General features: G+C 48.3%; 1 protein-coding gene across 7 annotated transcripts in view; it reads right to left on the bottom strand.

The window, feature by feature from the left end:
* The window catches only part of pot (zona pellucida domain protein papillote), a 166377-nt gene that overhangs the window by 37934 nt on the left and 100772 nt on the right, over window positions 1-27671 (bottom strand). For 5 of the 7 annotated variants that reach the window (XM_071693514.1, XM_071693516.1, XM_071693515.1 and 2 more), the window contains exon 1: window positions 16538-16783. The exons of the other annotated variants lie outside the window; for them this stretch is intronic. The gene's annotated coding sequence lies outside the window, so the exon portion shown is untranslated. Of the gene's footprint in view, window positions 1-16537; window positions 16784-27671 lie in introns of those variants that run through there. 7 annotated transcript variants of the gene reach the window in all.

The following is a 27671-nucleotide window of genomic DNA, read 5'->3' as shown; positions in this document are numbered from 1 at the left end:
CCAGCCATGTGACCATGGGTCTGATGGACCAATGTCGCTCCGTGGTCCACTGGGTGGCGTGCTGCCCTGCCAAGCGGTGTGGCTGGGTTCGAATCCTCCTCACCTATAAGTAAATCTTTACTATCTATTCCATATGTCTGGTACATGTTATGTGTATATATATATATATATATATATATATATATATATATATATATATATATATATATAAATCATATAAAGGCTCAAGTCAGTTACAAGATCACACATCAAGGCGGAGAATGATCTGGAATACGAAGTTTAAAGAGATGAAGAAATACGATACAAAGACGTGAAATATTACAGAACATTTGATGGAAGTGGAGAATCTATTTTAAAACGGATTGATTGTAGTTGTTTAGTAAAGACCCACTAAAGGAGTAGAGAGTTCCAAAGCCTGGCGGTGTAAGGAAAGAAACCGATGTTGCAACGGCTCATCCTCGGGTTGCCAGCGGCCACACAGTAATTATGTGAGGCATTAGTTCCTTGGTGTGTGGTGTCTTGGGTGTCGCTGACGAGTTCCCTAATCCAGTTTGATTCTGTTATGAATAAAATGTAATCATTAACTTTCTTGTGAATATCACCACAGCAGATGGATCTTTGCCAGTGTGTGTTATGTCAGCTGTACCCCACTGTGTCACCTGTACCCCACTGTGTCAGCTGCACCCCACTGTGTCAGCTGTACCCCACTGTGTCAGCTGTACCCCACTGTGTCAGCTGCACCCCACTGTACGTTTGCCCTCCTGACGCCGGAAAGAAATCACAAGTGTGAGACTCTGTTACCGCCGCCCAACACCAGTATGTGGGGCCCTCACACAACACCACCTCCTGCACTGTGCTAATAGGCAATTACATGACGTAATGATCGTTCCTTGTTGGTTGGTTGGCTGTGTGGGGAGCTTCCAGCCTGTCAACTGTCAGTGGTCAACAAGGCTGTCATTATACATAGACCAACGTAAACATGTCGTACACGTTCGTCTGGTGGTGAGGATGATTCCAGCACCACATACACTACATCCCTGACCCACGTCACTGCTGTATCAAGGTACACTGAGACACCACTGTATACCCACAGAGAAGCGCCGCCAGACTAGCTACGCTTGTTGATAGAGGAAATACAATGAAGACGGATATGTGAGAGTTTCCAGCTGTACTGTGACGTGCCAGCACCTTGTGTTGTGATGCTATGTGACCTCCTCCCACACCTCACCCCCCCACACACCCACACCCGACCCTCTCTTTCCTGATGGTGAAAACGCGCCGGTCTCCCCCCCACCCCACACTATCCCCCCCCCCCCATCATCACCACTCTCGTTTTCTGATCCTAAGTTTCTTGCAAGAAGAGTTGATGAGGGTTTGGTCTCTCTCTCTCTCTCTCTCTCTCTCTCTCTCTCTCTCTCTCTCTCTCTCTCTCTCTCTCTCTCTCTCTCGGCAGACGTCACTCTACTGTCGCAGTTCTGGTGACAGATGGACACCAGTCCGAGTTGGGGGTAGAGTACCACACCTGAGAACAGACCTACCCACATTACTGACCACCCCTAATGGGAGGATGAACAGTTGGGTACAACTGCGGACCGAGTACCCCCTCGAGGATTCAAGCCCCGTGCGGGCGGGTTTCAGGGCTACGGTACGGCCAGTAGCAGGGTAAGGATGAACCTCTTTGCAGTTAGAAATTCTTCGCAACGAAACTGAACACTTGAGTAAAGACGTGGAACATGTACACAAGATCGAGAGAGACGGGGGGGGGTGGTAAAGTTGTCTGCCCACAACCCACACAGTGGGCGCCCAGGGCAGCAGGAGGCACCCACCTCCCACACGCTATACCCGGCCGCCGTGGAGAGTCCTTCACCCTCACCACATAACGGCACATCGTCACGACCTGACAACGCTGCGTGGCGTGGCGCCCCACCTCACCTCCTGGCCCTGGCTGGTGTAGCCTTGCACACTCCTCCACGTGCAGTGGATGTTGCGTCCCCCCCCACCCCCACCTCACACAGGGAAAATACTCTTTTTTGTGATTTTTTCGTCTTTTTTTTTTTTTTTTTAGAAAATTGTTTTGTATTTGTTACAAAAAAGAAATGAAGCTAGTTATCAGTTCTCTTGAGTTGGCTGTAGCGCCAGGAAAACATACATTAACCATTTTCTGTTGGCTCCCACTCGAACAGAAACCGGAGAACGTGATCCCCGCTCACACGTCCTGTTGGAAGTTGTGCAACTGGTGAATGTTAACGTGATCATCCATCTTGTGGTCATGTCTGTTGGCTCACGGTGGTATGGGGGGGGGGGGGTTACGTAGTGATTTTCTGACGTGTATTTAAAGCATCTCTCACGTCTCGTTCACCAAGAACATTACGTTCCGTGTCATTAACTTTGATGAACATTACGTTACGACAATGAACGTTTTGTTTACAGTGAAATGTTGGTCGTCCGCTTGATGAAGCGTGTGTTGGTAGCTCGTGTACACACAGCCTGGTACACCCGACTTCCACCACTACGAGTTATGACGACCAAAAGGAATTTTAATGTCTCGTCGTTGTAACTCTGGCTGAACATGTGAAGGAGCTGGAACATGAATGACGTTATTTGGTTAACTGTTGACCAAGATAATCTAGGTATTTAGTACATAGTGAGGTAGTCTGACGATACTACTACTAAATGATGAAAGAATTGAAGTGTAGACATGACTTGTTGCTGGCTCACTCCTGGAGACAGACGATTGTGGACCGGCCAGGCACGGGTTACCTCCGGGGCCCACGCTGACACACACGGGCCCCCAGCAGGCCTCCCCCGAGGGAACCTCCAGTATGGTGTTATCAAGTTCCCCCAGGGTAGTGTGGAGACATCCTCTCCCCAAACCTGGAACCTGGCCTAGACGAGACTCTGGCCAAGCCTGGAACCTGGCCTAGCCTAGACTGTGGCTTGGCCTGGAACTTGGCCTATCCTTGCCCGACCTCTTACCTGACTGATGAGGGTGTGGCCACCTCAGCGGTCGTGGTGTTGACCCAGGGCCAACATACAGCACAGGGCCGACCTCTGACGTAACGATTCAAACACGAGTGAACCAGACGTCCGAAAAAAAAAAAAAGAGAACGATTTGGATCTGTAAGAAACCAGCTGTCATGAATCAGTCAACAAAGCCTTGATCCAGCACACCAAACCCCAACCATACACGTTCTGACACGGTACACACCACGCGGAATAATTACTCTCCCAAACAATGAACCACAAAATCCAACGAAGACTTTCCCAGAGGAAAGTGAGTCAGTCATGTGTAGGGGCCATATGTGCCTCGCTGGACCAGGGGGGAGGGGAGGGGGGGAACCTGTTTTGGGGTGGGGGGGAGGGGGTGGCGTCTTAGGGTAATTATAGAAGGAGGGGGTGAGGGGGGAGGGAGGGGGTGTAGTTATAATGATGACAGATCCGTTATATACCTTCCCCGGGCAGTGGGACCGAGGTCATCCCCTGCTGCTGCTGCTGCTGCTAGTGGCGGTGGTGGTAGGTGGTGGTAAGTGATGGTGGTGGTGGTGGTGGTAGGCGGTGGTGGTGGTGGTAGTGTTCACAGTGGTGATCGTAACGTGTCTGCTGGTCTGCCAGCATCATAGAGACGTTACGTTCATGGGTAAGATGAAAAGTAATTCTTGTCGTCATAGACCACACTCAGGTCCACAGCAACAGCCTGGTCACTCCCTCCTCTCCAGGAGACGTAGCTGTTCGCTAGAGACGGTCCGACGTTGGTTAAGAAAGATCCTGCCTGAAGGACGCAAAGTAAACTGCAGGAAGAGGATACGAACCATTGACCTGACGCACGAGAGAAGACAGAAGCATAACGGGAGACATGATTGTAGCTCTCAAGTTCCTCAGTCGATGTGACAACGTCGACACGAAGAAGTTATTTAGGAAGTAGTGATGCGGAGGACGCCACATACTGAGTCACTGGCGAATCAGAAGAGAGAGACATCTGGCTACAGAGGTGCGTCAGACGTATACAGTCAGGAGCGGGTGACTCCAGCCATGTGCAAGAGATGGTTGGAATAGGGCCTTAAGTGTAATCCTTCTCCCCATACCTTCCATGCGGTGTAGTGGGTAGCGTTACTGACCATGAATCGTGCACTGGACCATCCGGGGTCGGTTCTTTCTAAGTTTGAATCCTGTGTATGAGACGGGTCATCATTGTGGCACTCAGTTGTTCGTACACCCGTGAGAAACACACCAATGTTATACGGTGGACGCACCAGAGACAACAGTGACCTGAGTCATGATGGTCAACCATACCACTCCAGGTCAGGCGGGGTCAACCCCAGCTCCGGTCCTCTGTACCGGGTGCAGCTTAACACTGGCCCGGGTCAGGTTAGGTCAAGATAGTTCAGTAAAGGCTTCACGTAGCCTCGTAAGTTGTTGCTTCAATCGCATCTCGAAGCTTCGTCGCGTGTTCCCGGATGTCACACTGTCATCGTGTGTTGTAAACACCGGGGGGGACGTCAACGTACGCACATTACACCATGGGTTTCTGTCCCTTCCTGACTCGCTGCTTTGTCGTCTGTCGAAATGACGGCGAAGTCTCCCGCCTGGGCTCACTGCTTCTTAAATTGCCGTCTGTCTTCTTGAAGTGAAGGTCGTCGTATCCGCTGCATCCATAATTTTTTTTTAGATAACTGCCTTTGATATCACATGTGGGAACATATGTTCTTCAGCCACAACATGTGTTGGTGTTTGTTGTACTCTGAACTCCAGCTTAGGGTACCTGGGTTCGGAACCATTTGTGTTTACGTAGGATGTTGCCATGCGTCACTGCCTCGTAAAGTGAGTCAAAGTCTGTCGCATTTTAAGCCACATTTAAGTTGTTTACAACTCTCTATCTCGTCGTATGTGAAGGTGACGCGTGTCAAACTATGGGTTGCGAGGGAGCATCGCCACTGCTGACGGAGGCGTGGAGGTAAGTCCCTCCCTCACCTGGCAGGCGGTGGTGCTGCACGGCCTCCATGGTGGTACCTGTCAGCTATTAAGATAACTAGGAAGACAGACGACTGACGGGCTTGGGTGAGACGACGACATCTCCCTCACACCGACCAGGTGGAGGCAGGTGTGAACCAGCCCCGTGTGTGCTCAGCCTTGCGGAGAGGTGAGTGTTGCACAGGTACTCGCTCGCGGCGCGTCCTCAGGAGAGGGAGGCGGGACGAACTCTGCCGGCCAGAACTTAACCTGAGAGTGGCCGGGTCATGCAGATGATTTCCCGTGTGCTGAAGAGCGACCGTTGTGTTGAATGTATCACATGATACCCTCCTGGGCATAGCACATGTTAGGGGGTCATGAGAAAGTAGTCTGGGAAGTCTTGCTCTGTATAGGGTTACAGGAAGAAAAAAAATGGGTGACGGGTGTGAGGATTTAAGGTTGAATTGCCAAGGTAACGAACGAAGGCTGGCTGACTTGTGCGGCAGGTGATCCAAGTGGGAGGAGGAGGAGTTGGGGGTCGGGTGAGTGGCCTGAGGTACAAGGGACTTGGAGACGCACCTCCAGGCTGGGGCTGAGTACATGCCTGAGGAGACGTGACCTGAGGCAAGTAAGATGCACTGGGGAAGAACGCCTCAGGAGGGGAGTGGGTTAAGACGGGACAGAGTGGAGTTACCAGTGTTGTGTGAGGAGTTACCAGTGTTGTGTGAGGAGTTACCAGTGTTGTGTGAAGAGTTACCAGTGTTGTGTGAGGAGTTACCAGTGTTGTGTGAGGAGTTACGAGAGTGTTAGCGGCGGACAGGTGCGGCCCTCTGTGTTGAGAGCCACATTAGCGACGGAACGCCATGGGTTCTCAGAGTCAACACGTCCCACACTCGGCAGTTGGCGCGGGAAGAACGGAAGGTCTCGTGAAGGATGGTCGTGTGTGGCGGTGCAGCGCCAGGAGGAAGTGAGGCCATTATACCTGGTGTGGGGGGATGACAGGGCCTCCCTCCCCCCTCCGAACTACGACAACGACGGAGGAGGGGACACACAGGGTACAGGACGACGCCAGCGGTCGCCACAGGGGGGCAAGTTGTCCACACAAGACACATCCGCTGGAACCAGCAGGTGGAACATGAGGACGACTGACGGAAAACTTTCACGGGAAGCGTTGCAGCAGAACGTGTGATCATAACACTGTCGCTTTCCTCCATAACAGAAAATGAAAGAAAACATCTGACACTGAGATACGATGCTGTACACTGTAGTGGTGACACGGGGACCCCTTACTTTACCACCAGTGGTGGTGACACGGGGACCCCTTACTTTACCACCACTGGTGGTGACACGGGGACCCCTTACTTTACCACCAGTGGTGGTGACACGGGGACCCCTTACTTTACCACCACTGGTGTTGACACGGGGACCCCTTACTTTACTGCACAAAGTTCAGTATGATGATGATGAAGTCCCAAACTTACACACGTCAGTTCCATCACTTGAAGGAAATCGATTTCAAATTACGAAGCAGAATTCCAGCTGTGAAGTCACGTATTTCATTGGCCGTCGTGGTGTTCTTGTGCCACCATGTTGAAAGTTCGTAAAACAAATGACTATCAACTGGAACGACAGAAAACGGGTAGAGGTGATGCACCTCTGCGAGTGGTCATTATATTAAGTAAAAAAAATATATTTATTCAACATCTCGCTTATAACTTTTTATTTTATTTTGTTTGAATCATTGTTGTATGGCGGACAGTTATAATAACCCGCGCTCTGCTATCCTGTTTCTGTCTACATAAGTAACAGAAAACATTTAATAATTCGAGGTGACGTCTGTAAGGATAGAAATGACTTTTATTCATTACTTTTTCCGTCACTTTTATGCACAGATTTACGATACGGGAAAACAGAAGGAAAGAACGAAATTGAACAGGTTTTGAGACGGTGCTGCTGTTCTTCACCAGAACTACTGTTCTTCTTGGTGCTTCGTCCGAGGGTCCAGGATGTTGGACATGTAGGGGTCCCACAAGCAGCATGGCCAATTATGCTGATTAGATGTCCCAAAGTCAGCCTGACCAATTATGCTGCTCAGACATTCCAACGGTAGCACGACCAATGATGCTGCTCAGATGGTGAGAGGTGAAAGTCAGATATCTTGTGAAGTCTACAATGTTAACGTGAGCCATGCTGACTGTGTACCCCATCATCTGTACATTCACAAGTCTGAGGGACTGATATACCTCGGAAATCGTACTGCCACAGTCATACAGGCCACATGCCCTTCACTGTAACCTAACACACAAGGTTTCTCATCACTCACCTAACCTGTGTACTAACTGAAAATAAAAATCTTAATGTTGTTATCACTTATTTATCCCCCCCCCCCCCCCCCCGACGTTGCTCGAGATTAAGCCAAGTTAATGTTAATATCAGTCATTCTGTGGTGATCTGCTGACCACAATGACAACATAACGCAACTCTTAAAGTGTGTGTGTGTGTGTGTGTGTGTGTGTGTGTGTGTGTGTGTGTGTGTGTGTGTGTGTGTAGAAAGTGTTCTAGGTCAGTCCTTGGCTTCATTCTCCAACCGCCTCCCCCCCCCCCTTCCCTCTCCTCCAGACACACACACACACACACACACACACACACACAAATCCACATTTTCTATTTCTAGTGGCACACAAACCCATATATGTTTACCAAATGGCGTCCTAGCTTCGTCTCTTCAATGTATATCAACTGACTGTTATAATTCTCTCTTGTGTCTCCCCTGATGATATGATTATTACACGAAAGTGCACTTGGGAACTTTTCGTGTTTCATTTTCCCCGTGGACTCATAGGAATATATATATATATATATATATATATATATATATATATATATATATATATATATATATATATATATATATATATATATATATATATATATTACGAGTCGTTATTATTCTGAAAACAACACAGACCTTTCACTTTCTGCTCAAATGATATAATGAATGAATATGTTAAGTCTTCGATAAATGTACAATTGTCTGTTATCATTTCGTTTAGTTTTAATTAAGACAGCGGATGGCGTTTAAAAATGCACCTGACAGAATGCGACATTTGGGTATTTCTAGCAAATTCCCAGCCAGGAATTACAACTTGCCATATATATATATATATATATATATATATATATTTTCTTTTCTTTCTTTCAAACTGTTCGCCATTTCCCGCATTAGCGAGGTAGCGTTAAGAACAGAGGACTGGGCCTTTGAGGGAATACCCTCACCTGGCCCAATTCTCTGTTCCTTCTTTTGGAAAATTAAAAAAAAAAACGAGAGGGGAGGATTTCCAGCCCCCCGCTCCCTCCCCTTTTAGTCGCCTTTTACGACACGCAGGGAATACGTGGGAAGTATTCTTTGTCCCCTATCCCCATATATATATATATATATATATATATATATATATATATATATATATATATATATATATATATATATATATACTTCCCATCGTCATTGGTAACCCTAGTTTTTATGTTATAATTATCAGACATTTGTTTCCTGATAATTATTAACTGTATCCTGTTCAATAATTCCAATACCCAGAATCCGTAATGAAAAATGTAATCATGTTCAAATTGCGTTGATCTGGCAACACTGACACACTCGGTATTCTCCGTTTTCTTTATTTGTAATGTCGAGTGGACTGGCCGTTTTCGTTTCAGTAGAACTGATTCGTAATAGACTATTCTTTCGTTAAGTGCACATTATGTCGTTTATATAATTCGCTGTTCACAATTTTAAGTTTAGACGATTTATCTTGTTAAACCAAATACCTCACTGCAGTTTTATTATTACTGGTACTCGTTGCATATATAGAAAACGGATGCTAAATTATCACCTTTGAATGACCATTTCTTCAATATAATCTGGCAATGCGTATTATTATTTTAGTATACTTTAATGAGTGTCATCACTGAACAAATCTATCAGTAAGTCATGTCATTGTTGATATTATCTATCGGTAATTATTATCATTGTTAATATAATCTATTAGACAATTACATCAAAAAATATCTATTGTTATTATCATTTAATCTATTAACCAGTAATATCATTAACATAATCCATCAATTATTATTATCATTTTTATAATCTTAGTAAGTACTATCATTGATAATATATCACTTAATAATTATCATAGTTTTAATGTAATCAGTAAATATGTACTGTCTCTCTGATAAGATAATGTAATTAGTATCATGTTAATGTAATAATAAGGTAACCTAAGATCTTAGTATCTTTCCCGAATGTAATATATTCAAGCAGGAATCAGGACGGACCACGAACCCTGGGAGTCACGAACCATCCACTGACCAGACCCACTCCCTGTGATGTGACGCCCGGCACAGGTAGTAGGAAATGGTTCTAGATGAACAGCCAAGCGTGCCGCTCATAGGGAAGTGTGAGGTGTGGACCTCATTTTTTCCACTCTGTCTCATAATCCGTCAGATTATGAGTTAAAACCTCCCCGTGTACTGGAGTTAGAACCTCCCCGTGTACTGGACTTCAAACCTCCCCGTGTACTGGAGTTAGAACCTCCCCGTGTACTGGAGTTCAAACCTCCCCGTGTACTGAAGTTAGAACCTCCCCGTGTACTGGAGTTCAAACCTCCCCGTGTACTGGAGTTCAAACCTCCCCGTGTACTGAAGTTAGAACCTCCCCGTGTACTGAAGTTAGAACCTCCCCGTGTACTGAAGTTAAAACCTCCCCGTGTACTGAAGTTAGAACCTCCCCGTGTACTGAAGTTAGAACCTCCCCGTGTGCTGCCTCACTTGGGTGATTTCAGCGGTGATGTAGTGAGTGATCCCAGCCTCACTCACCCGCTCTCCTCCACCTACCTCACCGGCAGGACCGCGCCTCAGCCTCATGTCTCCGAGGATCACTTTCCCTCACGATGACGTACCTCACACTCCACTGGCCTTCCTGCAGCGCCTCCCTCACACTCCTTCCGTGTGTTCTGCTCCCGCATACTTGACCAGCTTGTCTCTCTGAGCCTCTGATATGGTCTTGTCCGTCCACTCATATACTCATACTTGCCTCTGAACTGACTCACACGTCGCCCGGCCCACCATACTCCAACTCACACACGTTCATACATGTGTGCACCAACTCACACACGTCCATACATGTGTGCACCAACTCACACATGTCCATACATGTGTGCACCGACTCACACACGTCCATACATGTGTGCATCAGCGTGCACACTGCCAAATGTGGACCAGGACGTGCACCTCACGCCCGCCCGCAGCCATGACCCCGGGACAACAGTCTGTCCAGGCCTCTCAGGACCCACCTCCCACAGACGTGCTACTGCTGACGAAGGAGCAGAAGGACTCGTGAAGGTCGAGCTAAGCAGGGCAACAGACTGTGGTGGGGCTCTGCTACGCTGGGATCACAAACAAGCAGCGTTCTGTTTCTCTACTTGTCTGTCTCTCTCTCTCTCTCTCTCTCTCTCTCTCTCTCTCTCTCTCTCTCTCTCTCTCTCTCTCTCTCTCTACACCCCCCCCCCCACCCCGCCCCAACAGTCCGTTTTCCTTATAAACGTTGTGGCACATTTCGATTCCCTGGCCTCGCTTCCTGTATTAGCACATCTCCCAGGCACACTGGCCGGGCCTACCCGTCTGTCTGAGCAGAGGGCGAGTATAACTGATTCTGAACCCAGGCTGCTTCATCTTGTCTTGATATGTTTGTCACATAACATGGAACAGATCACATAACATGGAACAGATCACATAACATGGAACAGATCACATAACATGGAACAGAAGCCACATAACATGGAACAGATCACATAACATGGAACAGAAGCCACATAACATGGAACAGATCACATAACATGGAACAGAAGCCACATAACATGGAACAGAAGCCACATAACATGGAACAGAAGCCACATAACATGGAACAGAAGTCACATAACATGGAACAGAAGCCACATAACATGGAACAGAAGCCACATAACATGGAACAGAAGCCACATAACATGGAACAGAAGCCACATAACATGGAACAGAAGCCACATAACATGGAACAGAAGCCACATGAATTTGAAGTTAATGACACACACACACACACACACACACACACACACACACACACACACACACACACGTTACTATACACACACACACACACACACACACACACACACACGTTACTATACACACACACATACATACGTTACAATATACTCATACTGAGAACTGCTTTCAGTCACTGACCAACACACAAGGACACATTTTGAGAGAGAGAGAGAGAGAGAGAGAGAGAGAGAGAGAGAGAGAGAGAGAGAGAGAGAGAGAGTGGCTGTTGCCCTCACATGGGGAGTGTCACGCCAGCTCGGGCTCAGAGTTACGCCACAGCGCTACCATTACTGGCAAGTTGCCTCCGACACCAACGTCTTGCTCACCGCAGCGGCCGGGGTTTCCGCTCCCTACCAATCCGTGTCCCAGTCGCCGACATCGACTCGGGCTTCGGCCTCATCTCCCGCACACTCGCCTCGAACACCCGTCGCGGACGTATGGAAAATATACTGAAGGTTGCCAGCTTCACTGGGTGTGAGAGACGTGTCACACGTCCGTACGAGAAGCAACAGTCTCTACCGAGAGAGAGAAAGAGATAGAGTGAGAGAGAGAGAGAAAACGAATGATATTGGGAAAGAGTCGCGCTCCTCAAGAGCGTTCCATTTGAAGTGTAATAACCGACCAGAGCGCCGGAAACGCTTCCACCTGCCACCCGCCCCGCTCACACCAGCCGCCGACGTACTCCACACTGACGGCATCCACCTCACTCACGGAGGTACCCACTCCACTACACTGTGATCCACCTCTCCTGCTGCCTTCCCTTACCATCCGCTAAATACAGGAAAAGATCCGTGATTATCGTACACCTGTACAGGAAAATTTCCGTGATTATCGTACACCTGTATAGGAAAGCTTCCGTGATTATCGTACACCTGTACAGGAAAATTTCCGTGATTATTGTACACTTGTACAGGAAATTTTCCGTGATTATCGTACACCTCTACAGGAGTGTCCGTGATTATCGTACACCTGTACAGGAAAATTTCCGTGATTATCGTACAGTTGTTCAGGAATTATTCCGTGATTATCGTACACTTGTATAGGAAAACTTCCGTGTTCATCGTACACCTGTACAGGAAAACTTTCGTGATTATCGTACACCTGTACAGCAAAATTTCCGTGATCATCGTACACCTGTGCAGGAAAACTTCCGTGATTGTCGTACACCTGTACAAGAAAACTTCCGTGATTATCGTACACCTGTACAGCAAAATTTCCGTGATTATCGTACACTTGTAAGGAAAAGCTTCCATGATTATCGTACTCCTATACAGCAAAGTTTCCGTGATTATCGTATACCTCTAGAGAAAAGCTTCCATGCTTATCGTACACCCGTCCAGGCGTACGTTGTACCATAAGAAGTGTTCTTCCTCGCCTCCTGTATGACAATAAAGCGAGAGGTGAATAATTCTGAAAACATTCTAATATTTTTTTGCGTACGAATTATTGTCAAAATCTGTTGGACGGAATTACACCGACGTGCGCCTGGCAACGGTAGAAGCTGGTTCACTGCTTCACGAATTTTGTTGTTGTTGTTGTTTTGCTGGTGCACAGTCATGCCAGATTCACTTTCAGTGTCTCTCGCAACACAAGGATGCTGTATTGTACCACTGTACACTGTGAGTGTACATATGTATCTTTCTATGCAACGTTAGTCATATATATAATTTGTTTCCATATATATTTGCCCCCTTCTCTGTCCCTTCTTTTGGAAAATTAAAAAAAACGAGAGGGGAGGATTTCCAGCCCCCCGCTCCCTCAAAGTTCCAGTCCTCTGTTCTTAACGCTACCTCACTAATGCGGGAAATGGCGAATAGTAAGAAAAAAAATATATATTTGCCATTTCCCGCGTTAGCGAGGTAGCGTCGAGAACAGAGGACTGAGCCTTAGAGAACAAAATCTTCACTTAGCCCCCTTCTCTGTTCCTTCTTGTGGAAAATCAAAACGGGAGGGGAGGATTTCCAGCACCCCGCTCCCTCCCCTTTTAGTTGCCCTCTACGTCACGCAGGGAATACGTGGGAAGTATGATTATTATTTTGTACATATATTTCAGTCTAAGACATATTTCAAGTGTATATATATATATATATATATATATATATATATATATATATATATATATATATATATATATATATACACGGTGGTGTCATTAGAGTCGTCTTTAGTGATGTAGAGCCTCCGTGTCTGCATGATTCTCAGGATGTTGTTACAACATCGACTGAAGTGGTGAGGGTTGTCGGTCAGTGCTGCTAAAGTATTATAGTTTCAGGAAAAAGAATGAAATAATGGAAGGATGAATGAAACGAACCTTACTTTTCACTCGAGATATAGAGTCATATTCTTAATGTGCTTCTCTGAAATATAACTTCCTCAGGGAAGATGGCCATTTATGTATTCATAAGATAATAAACTGTTGTTATAATACAAGATGATTCAGATGGCTACGTCTCCAGATCGGTTATACAAGCAACGCTGGGCAGAGGGGGTTTGTTAGACAACAGTAAGGAATATATATATATATATATAATTTTTATTTTATTATACTTTGTCGTTGTCTCACACGCACATATACATACCTATACATTTCACTGTATACATATATATATATATATATATATATATATATATATATATATATATATATATATATATATATATATATACAGACATATACATATATATATATACACATGTACATAATTCATACTTGCTGCCTTTATTCATTCCCGTCGCCACCTCGCCACACATGAAATGACAACCCCCTCCCCCCGCATGTGCGCGAGGTAGCGCTAGGAAAAGACAACAAAGGCCACATTCGTCTGTAGCTGTCATGTATAATGCTGGAGGCTGGCGTCGAGGCTGCTCCTGTATCAGTATACATAATATGCTGTAGGACGCCGTCGTGTGCATGTGTGCTCCCCATGCACGACTTCCCACAGTCGCCCACACCTGCTGGTCTGACCGGCCCACAACACTGCTGACTGGCTGCACACCTGGCCACACTCGCCAGCTGACTGACCAGGTCAAGAGTCAAGTCATCAGTTGTCACAACTGCACATCCACAACTCGTTAAAAACCGGGGTATTTAGTTGGTCTCCAGTCATTATGTAGTTAACCATGTAACACGGAAGGCTTGAGTAGACTGGCTAGTACTGGTAGTGACCCAGGATGACCCAGCACCAGCAGACTGGATGATCAATGGTGTGACCTGGCAGAGTTGACCTCGTGTGGCCAGACCCCATGATGTCCTGCATTACTACCTACCTGACCCCGACGGTTTACCCGAGGTCGCCATGTGCACAAGGCCGGTGTATGCATCCACTAGGAGGTCTTGGGGAGGTGTCCAGACTTATGTAAAGAGGCTGTGGCGGTCATCCTCCCGAGTCTTGAGTTGGCCTTCATGATGTGTACAGATTCAGTCTTCGCCCTTGAGTCTTTTGCTTAGCCTTAAGACCTCCAGAAGACGCTGTACCACCACACTTTAGTCTTCACTTGGCCTCATGACCTCCAGAAGAAGCCGTTTCCATCCACTCCAGCCCCGGGGTGGACTCCAGACTGCCTAAGGAAGTTGCATCAATGCAATTTATTCTTGGGAAGGCCAGAGCCGCCACCCCTCCTCCTCCTGCAGGAGGAAGACGTATGTCAACCCAAGAAGCTTTAGTTGCCCGGCACACCTTCAGTGGACTTGATATATACCAGTCCTGTGATGACTGATGCTTACACAGCACATAACCTGCTACCAGGCCAGACAGAGGCCTCCTCAGTGGTTGGAAGTTCTGCACGACTATCTGGTACCTTACCCCGTCATGGTGGCCACTATCAGAGGCTGGGGTCAACCTTACCCCGTCATGGTTGTTGGGGTCACCTGAGTATCCACACAGACGGGGGGCGTCCCTGGGCTACACTGATGATGGTGGCGTCGGTAATGAGGGTTCAGGCCTGACGAAGCTGGAGGCGAGCTGCTCCCCTGCAGGTTACTACCATGTTGGTCAAGGGTCCGACCATCTTGTTGCCTCTCCCGTCTTGATTACATATTATCTTCAGATCTTCAGTTAGGTCATATACACACGGGAAACAATGATATCAGTAGAGTCGATGATATAATACAACCAGAATCTGGTATCTCACTTGATCTCAATATCTAGTTATCTTTATTTATTAAATGTTTAAAATGTGAAACTGGAAGAGCCTGTTTATATTATTACCTCTCGTGTAAGAACTCACCACTAGTAGAATTTCGCACAGTTGATAAAAATCCAGGAATTTTCATGAATTAAAGTAAGCATTTTCTGTTTATTTTTTTTTACTGTGATGGTATGTTAATAATGCCACTGGCCTGGGCAGCCTGTATCGAACTATCCTGCTATACATATAAGTAAAGTGTAAACTCTAAGTGAATTTACAGTATCTGAAAACTTCCGTATTATATAGTCAACCATATTAGTGTAGGTTTGTGTGATTACTGTGTGTATGTTACGGGGAGAGTTTTACTCTCATGTTGCCCCGTCTGTTTTTACTACACACACACACACACACACACACACACACACACACAGACTCTAGCTAAGCCAGGTTTCTAACTGTCGACCAGCCTTGAGGGAAGGATAAACACCTAGGATTGGCTGTGGGCCGACTGCCGTGCCCATGCAGGATGAATCATGGTCAGTAACACTACCCACCACTCAGGGAGGCCTGTGTGTGTGTGTGTGTGTGTGTGTGTGTGTGTGTGTGTGTGTGTGCGCTAAATGTACACTTCAGCAGCGTGCTGGTGAAGTGTACACATGACACAATGCATCGTGAGCTTAAGTATGTACCGTTTGAGTCCTGTCCACATCAAAGCTCCGCAAACTTTTAAAGTTTTTATCTTGATCACAACAGATCACAACACCTCCATCTTGTTACCATACACCACTGTAAGTGTTCTACTGAGAACCGTGCCAATACGGGTTGATATATACATAAGTATATCCATAATGTATATTAAAAAAAAAGTTTCATGACAAACTGTGGAACGCGCCAGTCCAAGTCTTCAGGTACCAGACGCCTCCAGAAATCACAATAATTCGCTAATGGATTGCGTCTCTTAAGAGAATGATTCAACATAATCAGAAGTACTTATGAATAATAGAATTTAAATATCTCAGTATACATCGTAGAAGAACAATATACTGCGAAGACATACGTGAATATATACAACTTGCAAGGAATTGCACAATCAACGATTGTGCGGAGAGAGGAAAGGGAGTGTAGCGGCACCAGGCATAAACAGGACGGGAAGATGCAAGGCTAGGGGATGCAGGGGGCAAGCCTGGGTGGGCCATGAGTGTCAGGTGCTCCACCTGTGACACTCCAGGAAGCACTCGGTACTCCGGGGGAAGCACTTCACTCACAGAGACACTCACGAAGACAAGCCCAGTCCCTGAAGGGCGGGGAAGATGTTGCAACTTACGGTGAGTGGAAGTGATGATCATGATGAACTCATTGCACGTCCCGTTAATTCGTCACTTTAATCCAGATATTCCAAGCGACTCGTCTAGTTCCGAACTATATCCTTATACACTTTTGAACTAGATTCTTATACTGATGGGGTATATACGGGAAATAGATGGTCACTGTTGGAACACAATGGAAATTGACCTCGGGAGGACGCAAGGGTCCACACCCACTCACTAACCGTCCCGACTAGACACTGAGGCGAAGGTTTTCTGGTGTTGAACCTCGCGCCTTGCCTCCCTTCGCCGGAGCTGCCAGGCGTACAAGGTTCTATTGGTTCAACTCATGAAGGAATATGGTGCCTTGCCAGGGGAAGGCACTATGACCACATATTACATTTGTCAATTGTATTTCTAGTTTATTTTTTCATTTCTTTTAAGTATAACAGAACCTTGTGATAACATTCGTGTGTAATGATTAATTTATTTCATTAGATTCTGGTGGTTTCTTTGATAATCATATTCTAGGCTAAATTCAAGTCAGTAAGACTCGTCAGTGTCCTGGAAACTGGTGTTACAAAGATCGTTATTCCAGCTGTCCTTAAGACAACTCAGTTACGTAACACACACACGTCACTCTGCCCCCCACCCTCTTGTTTACCACGATCTCATGGCAAAACTCAGATGGTTATTCCCTGGGCTGTTCATGGTGATGTTGTCCGTCTTATTATGTATGAATAACAAATTTCAGGAAAGCCTCTTAGTTCATTCCAGTACGTCAACCATTTCCTGTTGCTCTGGCAACACTACCCACACGAACCTTGGCATTTAACTCACCCGTCTCTCTCTATCCCTTCTCCTACCGTTAAGTTATTCCGATTTATCTTTTCTCCCTCTCTCGTTCATTCTTTCCTTTCATTAATTCCCCTAAAAGCCATATTTTGATGCGCTTCAATCTAACCTGACCCGTTCATATGAGGGATTCAAGTTATCATCAGTAATGTTCACTTTACTTTCACCCGTCCCTGACCAACGCTTCTTAGTTGCCTTCATTCCCTATAATGTCACTAGTCATTCTCACGTCTTAACAGACCCCCATCAACTGTCTTACAATATCTGACGAATGTTTTTTTCTCTCTCTTTCTCTCTATTGGTGGAAAGTCTATCCTCTTCATTCGTCACAAATTGGAAAGCTTATTCTGGACACTGAGCTAACCCAAAGTATACAGGATTTTGTGTTCACGTTTCATCGATTCGTCTTTCCCATGTGCATGAGGTGAATTAAGAGCCTCTCATCGAGTATGTTCAGAGACTCTCATCACCTGACGTGTCTTCAGAATTATGAGGTGGTGTTGAACATGAGTGCAGCGCAGTTTTTAATTTCTTCACTTTGTGGGGTCGGCTGAGCCGTGAGTTGAGACCAACCTCTCCATGCACACTTCCGCCCTCACCACAGACATGGCTGTCGACCGCCATCACCCGTGGTTCTCAAGGGAACCCCTGGCGTGAGTCTGTGGGTCTGTGGCTGGTAGGCGCTGCATTCAGTGCATTACACATGATAGCTAAAGAGTGGTTGAGCGTGCGAATGAGGCCATTGTTCGTTTGTTCCCGACGTCTCCCCATTGAGGCGGAACAAGCAGTTGGGTTCATAACTCAAATACACCTGGTCTTTAGGAGTTCATTCACCAATCGCTATCTTTCTTCTGTACCTTCAGTCGTACGTGGCCATAACATTGTGGCAGGTGTATTTCCCGTTTATTTCTAAACCCAGCCTTTGTCCATGATTCCTGGTGTACTGTTTCACACAGCTTGTCTCCACCCTGGAAGAAGAGCAAGACTCATTCACACACAGGATCGGGTCAAGCTAGCTCCATACTTAATCTAGTCTTGCTAACCAAAGCTTGCCGTGAACCTGCTTCACTCTCAGCGTAGCGCTCTCCCGCTACCATTCCCTGCCTGGTCAGCACTTGTAAGTGATAAAAACCCTAAGCAAATTTCTTATTCTCTCCTGAAACTACAGCTTTCCTGAGATGATGCACTGCATTGAAAGCAAAAGAAAGAAGAACTTAAATTTGTCATGATTCTAAGTCACTTCCTGGTGAGTGCATCAGTAACCCATCCACATAGCCAAACAGCACAGCATCATCAGTATATGATTGCTGCACGACCTACCATTCCGTTCGACCGTGGCTCACCCGGACTCTGCCATCACTCTCCCTCGTTATTCTTATGATATGGTGATGGGAGAGGAAGATGATGTGGGACAGGGGAAGGGATAGTTTGAAATGGAAGAGAAGACTGTGTACAGGTGTTTGGTGTAAGTTTCTTATGTACGTGTGTGATTATATGGACGAATTTTCTTCTGGTGTGTGTGTGTGTGTGGTGTGTGTGTGTGTGGTGTGTGGTGTGTGTGTGTGTGTGTGTGTGTGTGGTGTGTGGTGTGTGTGTGTGTGTGTGTGTGTGGTGTGTGTGTGTGTGGTGTGTGGTGTGTGTGTGTGTGGTGTGTGGTGTGTGTGTGTGTGGTGTGTGTGTGTGTGGTGTGTGGTGTGTGTGTGTGTGGTGTGTGGTGTGTGTGTGTGTGGTGTGTGTGTGTGTGTGTGTGTGGTGTGTGTGTGGTGTGTGGTGTGTGTGTGGTGTGTGGTGTGTGTGTGTGTGGGTGTGTGTGTGGTGTGTGGTGTGTGTGTGTGTGTGGTGTGTGGTGTGTGTGTGTGTGGTGTGTGGTGTGTGTGTGTGTGGTGTGTGGTGTGTGTGTGTGTGTGTGTGTGTGTGTGTGTGTGTGTGTGTGTGTGTGTGTGTGTTATATCTCTGGTTATATGAAGCAGCTTCACTAAGCTAAGCTAAACATTGTTCATTGTGTACATGGACGGATGACTGGAGCCTGCCGGAGTGTTGCTGGGGCTTCCAGGAACCCAGGATCTTCCAGGTGTGTACTGTCGTCCATGTCTCAGGGTTGATCTGTAGATTGTATCATTCGTTGTCCACAAGTCTCTGCCAGACTTTCTGGTCCGCTGTTGTACGATGTTTTCTGTGTGGAGGTGGTATCGTACACCATTGGTGGCGACTCATAGAGCCTTGTTTTGTACCATCTCATGCATGCCGCTCATTCATACCTCTCACTCATGCCTCTCATGCCTCTCACTCATGCCTCTCATTCATACCTCTCACTGATACCTCTCACTCATGCCTCTCACTCATACCTCTCACTCATGCCTCTCACTCATACCTCTCACTCATGCCTCTCATGCCTCTTATTCATACCTCTCACTCATACCTCTCATTCATGCCTCTCATACCTCTCACTCATTGCTCTCATGCCTCTCATTCATGCCTCTCACTCATACCACACACACAAATTACTTTCATTTCCGTTTTGCCTTTCCAATCCTTCCTTGTTCCTCACCTCTTGAACCTTCGTTCCTGAACCCAACTCATTCCTCACCTCCTGAACCCATCTTGTTACCTCGACAGTAATACTGTAATGACATGAGTCGCCATCATGTTATCATATCAAAGTCATTCATGGGTTTATGGTACTTTTTACTCCCTGAACGTAGTCCTTAGGCGCCTCCACATGACCTCAGCCTTGCTCCGTGCAGTCATATTGCCTGTCCCTCGGTCACTGTACGTCAGTGTATGGTCCTCCTGCCTGAGCGAAATCCTCACCGAAGCCTCGTCCACACAGTACACATTACTCACAGTTCTTACTCACCAACAAATCGTGCTTTTTATAGCGTTATCTTCTCTATATCTTCACTGTGGACATTCATGGAAAAATTTGTCTTAAGCGTATGTTTACTGGTGCACATGTTGTATGTTGTAATGTCAGTGTTCTTCTTTAATCCCTGGAGCCGCATTACACACCCATCACTACTGCTCACACCCATCCATTTCCCATCACCACCGATACTGACTCAATCTCTTCCTTCAGTCTTCCTCCTCAACTGGTCAGTCAGGCTGTCACCAACATGCTTCAGTAACCGCATCTCCTGTTATGTTATTTATCTATTTATTTACACATGCAACTGTTGCATCAGTTCTAAACCTCTCTCCTCAGTTATGCAACTTACGTAATACAATTTCCCTGTTAACGCTCAACCATATCATGGCTTCTCATGTGCGTCAACAGACCGGCATATTGTATTGTGCGAACCTTCGCACTTTCCATCAGTCCTCAGTGCCCTTCACCTCAACCCAGTCATATGGTCCGCTTCTCTTCATGGCTCACACCTCCAGCACGATCACCCCAGCAGGCATTATGACCCTTCTGTCCGTCCTGCACGGACCTCGCGACCTCCACCAGCTGGCTCACTTGGTTCCTGGCCCGCCATATGAGCGCGTGTGAGCAGGTGGATGGATGTGTTTGTGGGAACTGATGATGTTGGCTGGGGGTCAGCACTCCTGCAGGGTCAGAGAATGCTGGTGACCTGAAGGGGTTCACTAGGAAGTTCCCTTTGTGACACTGATGGTTTACACTGACCGATACTGAGGTTACACTGACGAATACTGAGGTTACACTGAGCGTTGTTGGTCAGGGTGACCAGAGGTTGTGGCTGCCAGGGTCATCATCACTACTGCCTCAAGGATCACGTGGGGGTCACGGTGGTGGGTGGGGTGGCTTGACCTGGCCAGAAACGGGAGGTGTCGAAGTAAAGCATATGTGACGCGTGGGGGACGGGCGGGTGGGCAAGTGGGTGGACGGGCGGGGAAGTGGTTGGAAGGGCGGGCAACCACAGAGAGAGGAAGAATGGTAAGAGGTGTGGCTGGTGGGCCGTGGAACACACACACACACACACACACACACACACACACACACACACACAGGTCGTTGATGTAGTCGTGCAGGACCACGACAGCCAGGGGGCCCACATCCCGGCCTGCACTTGGTCACTACATGATGATATCGGTCGTCGTCGTCGGCCGGTCGGCGGCGACCACGTGATGCGTCGTTGTGGTCCTTGGTCGTGGCTGCTTCGTGGTCAGGTCTTCTGAGCATTGAACATATTCGTTCCTGGTCAGTTCGGTGATACAGGTCCTTTCTGTGTCGGGTCAGGGGCACTGTGGCAGGCTGACCCTGGCTGTGGGTCGGGTCAGGGGCACTGTGGCAGGCTGACCCTGGCTGTGGGTCGGGTCAGGGGCACTGTGGCAGGCTGACCCTGGCTGTGGGTCGGGTCAGGGGCACTGTGGCAGGCTGACCCTGGCTGTGGGTCGGGTCAGGGGCACTGTGGCAGGCTGACCCTGGCTGTGGGTCGGGTCAGGGGCACTGTGGCAGGCTGACCCTGGCTGTGGGTCGGGTCAGGGGCACTGTGGCAGGCTGACCCTGGCTGTGGGTCGGGTCAGGGGCACTGTGGCAGGCTGACCCTGGCTGTGGGTCGGGTCAGGGGCACTGTGGCAGGCTGACCCTGGCTGTGGGTCGGGTCACGGGTTGTGTGACAGGCTTATCCTCGCCTCTAACAGTCCAGAAGCGTACACTGCTAACCTTGTCGGCCACCATAATGCTATCACAGGCGTTTCCCCGTCCTCCACACAGTAGCAAACGTCGGTCTCAGAGTGCATCATAGTACTTCATACATAGCAGAGACAAACGGTTCTCATGGTGTGAACCCCTGCAGCCCGCCTCAGTGTGCCTCAGGTTATCATGAGGGGAGATGTTATTTCTTACTCTTCCGTGTTGCCACTTCATATTGGGAATTTCGCTTCTGAGATCTGTATTTTTCCCACCTGTGATTCAAGATGGTTGCCTCTTACCTTTTTAAGGAGGAAAAAGTCCAATTTACCGTCTGGAAGCGAGAAAATGTGGGTAAACATCAGGTTTTTTGGCGCGCTGGCCGCTCAGGACGTACGTTCGGTCGCCTGCTTCTTGCGAGACCTCACGAGTGCCTCGCCTCGTTCAGGAGATCAACACATGGATCTATGATACCGAGAATCCCCGGTCGTTTGCAGACGGCAGTGAAGGTCACAGGAGAGACAACAGGGAGGCGGACAAGGTTTATTTTGCGGACACTGTACGTAGAACTACGTAAGCTTCAGTATCATCAAGGTCGGGGTCAGCTTAAAGGCTGTTCCGTCAGGTTAAACATTTACGATTAACTGACTTCAGAATTAGCTCAAGCTTCACTGGACTCAAGCTTACATCAGCTCGTCACGTTATCAGACATATCCGCCATTGCCGTGTTCTCAGGCCACGGTGGAGCATGGATGTGAAGGTGTTGAGCCACAGAATCATCTGATGGAAACGAAGGTGACATATACGAAGGCCAGAGCCAAACATGAGCCGTGTGGTGCAAGCACAGTGCTTATGATCTCTCTCCTCCGCCCTCTCTCTCTCTCTCTCTCTCTCTCTCTCTCTCTCTCTCTCTCTCTCTCTCTCTCTCTCTCTCTCTCTCTCTCTCTCTCTCATCCTATTCCTTGTATGATGAACTTTACTCATTTTTTCCACCGCGAACTGCCGTGTCCAGCAGACGAGACTGAGAGATCAGTTCTGTAGCCGCACATTTCTGCATTTCTCTGTACATGGAAGACTGCTGCGTGCGTTGCCAGAAGTGTGGTGCATATCCTATACTACACCGTTCCAGGGGATCTCTGCGCTAGCCTCGCCCTGGAAATGTAACCCCATGGTCTGGAACCAGCGTCAACCCGTGTTTTACAACATTTACAGCGTAAATATTTACCCAGGGCAGAGCATGGCAAGGACGATATGTCTGGGTGTGAGTAGCCGAGGCTGGACGCTGCCATCCCCTGACACTGCTGGCCACCACCTGCATGATGGTGCAGGTGGTGCTCACAGATGGCGTGTGGCTCATGTTACAGATGTTAGTGAAGGTTGTGTTCAACCCTCAGTATCAGCAGCTGAGACTTCCTTCTCATCACAACTGTTATCATTGTCAGAGTTTCCGATTTCGTTTCCTCCGGTCTTCGTAAGATGCTGTCTTCACCAGCGATGTCTCGCAGCGTCCGCCGGGCGTCCCTCTCCTGCCGGAGGGGATGAGCTCCTCCCGCTGTGGGTGGCGACCCGTAATAAGCAGGCAGTGGTTGCCTGCTTGACTGCCTTTGGAGGTTTGGCTGTTCCATCCATCATCCCCGCGTGAGCGTCGGGAGGGGAGGCGAGGCTCTTGTACAACTCTCACTCTGGTTAATTATCCTCCTCCTCCTCCTCCCCCTCCTCCTCCTCCTTCTCCTTCTCCTTCTCCTTTCCTTCTCCTCTCCTTCTCCTCCTCCTCCTCTCCTCTCCTCCTCCTCCTCCTCCTCCTCCTCCTCCCACACCTCATGTTCCCCTGGTGACCCCAGACAAGGACCCTTCACTCTACAGTCACACCCTCCTCCCCTCCTGTATGATACACCGAAGTGTTATACACCCAGACGTAAGGTACAAGAAAACGTTAGTCATTCATTGATACAAATGTATCAAGGAAGTATACATGCTGTATAAGGATATACCAACCAAGTATACATCTAGTTGTAGAATGAACTGAAAAAAACTATACATCTGTTGTTAGGGAGAGAGAGGTGTCCGCTTGTGTTGCCCCGTCCCTTAAAGTTATATATACATAGTTGTACCATATGTTTTCTCGTGCTGTTAGAGAAGGTTTTTGATCTTCACATTAAGGTCAGCAGTGGCTATGATCACCTGCACATCTGCACCTTCACGTTAACGTACACACCAACATCATCAGGACCCTGGAACACACTGCCTTACTCTAACTCGCGTCAACTGTCTTCTTGTGCAGCTGGTGATGTCTGGATATGAGGTGAGTGGACTGGTGTGGTTCATGGACCATTATGGTTCATGGATCGGTGCGGTTCACGGACCAGTATGGTTTATGGATCGGTGCGGTTCACGGACCAGTATGGTTCATGGATCGGTGTGGTTCGCGGACCAGTATGGTTCATGGACCGGTGTGGTTCATGGACCATTATGGTTCATGCATCGGTGCGGTTCACGGACCAGTATGGTTCATGGATCGGTGTGGTTCGCGGACCAGTATGGTTCATGGACCGGTGTGGTTCATGGACCATTATGGTTCATGCATCGGTGCGGTTCACGGACCAGTATGGTTCATGGATCGGTGTGGTTCACGGACCAGTATGGTTCATGGATCGATGTGGTTCATGGACCAGTATGGTTCATGGATCGATGTGGTTCATGGACCAGTATGGTTCATGGATCGATGTGGTTCATGGACCAGTATGGTTCATGGATCGATGTGGTTCATGGACCAGTATGGTTCATCGTTAACGTTTGGATATGTCTTTTGTTCTGCACGAATAGAACATTGGCTTTCCTTCAGTGTCAGGGTGTGTGTGTGAGGGTGTGGTCTAGTCTGGTCTGATATTGACCACGTCTGATGGTGGCTCCTGCTGGCCGAGTTCTGCTGCGAAGAGTCAAGTGGAGGAGCCAGACGTGTCAGGTGGGCTCCACGTGCATGAAGCTTGACTGTGGGAGCCACATATAGGGTTTGGTGACTGTGGGAGCCACATGTAGGATGTGGTGACTGTGGGAGCCACATGTAGGGTGTGGTGACTGTGGGAGCCACATGTAGGATGTGGTGACTGTGGGAGCCACATGTAGGATGTGGTGACTGTGGGAGCCACATGTAGGATGTGGTGACTGTGGGAGCCACATGTAGGATGTGGTGATGACCGTGTATATTGGATGCCAGAGTAGCATGGATTGCTGAACAGCGTGACCTGTGACCCAGCCGTGCAGTTCACCTGACCTGCCGTGTCAGGAGGGACTGGTGGCCGGTGCACCTGGGCACAACTGGTGCTGGGAAGCGACAGTGGCAGTTTTCGTCCAGCTGGCAGGAAGGTAGTTAGGGCCGGTCATGTCTCCTTCGTTTGTAGTTCGTAACGACCCAACTGGGTCAGTGATCGTCACCCATGACAGTGTAACAGTTAGCGTTCCTGACCGTGACGCAGTCAAGGGCCGCCCCAGGGTCGAGCACATAGGTTCGAACCCTGGTTGCGGCAGTCGGTCCACAGTCAACCCAGCTGTTCATCCAAACCAAGGGGTTAGTGGATAAAATGGGTACCTGGCTTAGGCTAGGATATATATATATATATATATATATATATATATATATATATATATATATATATATATATATATATATATATATATATATATCGTTAATGGGATGGCTTTGCCTAGGGCCTCAGCTGCCCAGGCCGTCTCAGCTAACTTAAAGAAAATAGTTATTCATGACACTGTCATTGACCGTCATTCATGACACTGTCATTGACCGTCATTCATGACACTGTCATTGACCGTCATTCATGACAGTGTCAGTAATCATCATTCACAGTGCAACACAAGATGGTCGACATCCACATAAAACGTGAAGATGGAGAGTGTTTCTGTACCCCGTCACCAGGTGCAACACCGCCAGCTGACGCCACACTACAGGCTCTCCTGTCCACAGTGAAGGAGGGAGGGAGGGAGGGGCCACTTTCACTCCCCTCCCTCTGCTATCCTGTGCCCAGCGCCCAAGACTTACTCAAGGACTCCGGCGCTCTCGCATGCCATCCTGCTTCGCTCTCACCCCTGCCTCTCCTCTCCCTACACTCTCCTCACCTCTGTATCCATGCTCTCCTATCTCAACCTTGGCCTCAAATTTCTTTCTCCATTCAAGATCGGTCTATGTTTCTTTCATCTCTACCTCAACATGTACCCTACCCTCAACCTGTGTTCTGCCAGTTATCAGCCTATAACCAACCCTCAACCTATGTTCTGCCTGCTCCTTCGTAGTCTCCACGTAGTTTGTCCAGATCTCGTCACAAACCCGTTTGTGTGTGTGTCACTATAGCCTTATCTCAGCCTTATCTCAGCCTTATCTCAGCCATGCGGCGTTCACCCGGCCTCGTCATGCTGTTGTTCTCCTCACAGCCTACTCATGTCCTGCCCTTGTTATGTCCTCAACTTGCCCGCCCTCAGCCTGCACCTCTGACAGTGGCCTCGGAGCGCCACCAAGCTGCCCTCACCTCACCATTGTCATGTCGTACCGCTATCATGTCCTCACCTCCCACTCTCTCCACACTGCCAACAGTGGCAGATCTTCCTCTCATGTTGTCTTTACCCGTCGGACGAACACCTGAGGTAGACACATGACCACGGGTGCGACCTGTACGTCACCAGAGAGAGAGAGAGAGAGAGAGAGAGAGAGAGAGAGATACAAAGCCAGCGTCCAGGAACCTTTGTGGTGATGGCAAGGTGCCCAGATCTGGACACCAAGGACTGTGTGTGTGTGTGGGAGGCGGTGATGGAGGCCGGCCCCTTGCTCCTCCATGTGTGCTCTCCAGGTGCACACATCTTCCCTCTTGGTTACACTGGGCGAGTGAGTACACGATACACTCTTACACTACGGTGTCGGCCAGCAGATAACCTGGTAATGGACCATCAAGTCTTGTGTTATCTGTCCTTCCCATGTACTGTCCTCCAGCAGATAACCTGGTCATGGACCATCAGGTCTTGTGTTATCTGTCCTTCCCATGTACTGTCCTCCAGCAGATAACCTGGTCATGGACCATCAGGTCTTGTGTTATCTGTCCTTCCCATGTACTGTCCTCCAGCAGATAACCTGGTCATGGACCATCAGGTCTTGTGTTATCTGTCCTTCCCATGTACTGTCCTCCAGCAGATAACCTGGTCATGGACCATCAGGTCTTGTGTTATCTGTCCTTCCCATGTACTGTCCTCCAGCAGATAACCTGGTCATCTGACCATCAGGTCTTGTGTTATCTGTCCTTCCCAGTGAGGGCCAGGTAGCACTGTGGACCGGGGACAGAGAGGGCCAGGTGGCACTGTGGGCCGAGGGACAGTAAGGGCCAGGTGGCACTGTGGGCCGGGGGACAGTGAGGGCCAGGTGACACTGTGGGTCGGGGGACAGTGAGGGCCAGGTGGCACTGTGGACCGGGGACAGTGAGTGCCAGGTGGCACTGTGGGCCGGGGGACAGTGAGGGCCAGGTGACACTGTGGGTCGGGGAACAGTGAGGGTCAGGTGGCACTGTGGGCCGGGAGACAGTGAGGGCTAGGCAACACTGTGGGTCGGGGGACAGTGAGGGCTAGGTGGCACTGTGGACCGGGGACAGTGAGGGCCAGGTGACACTGTGGGCCGGGGGACAGTGAGGGCCAGGTGACACTGTGGGCCTGGGGAC

The sequence above is a fragment of the Panulirus ornatus genome, chromosome 55, assembly GCF_036320965.1.
Source record: "Panulirus ornatus isolate Po-2019 chromosome 55, ASM3632096v1, whole genome shotgun sequence".
Classification (NCBI taxonomy): Eukaryota; Metazoa; Arthropoda; class Malacostraca; order Decapoda; family Palinuridae; genus Panulirus; species Panulirus ornatus.
This window is presented reverse-complemented; position numbering and strand designations above follow the sequence as displayed.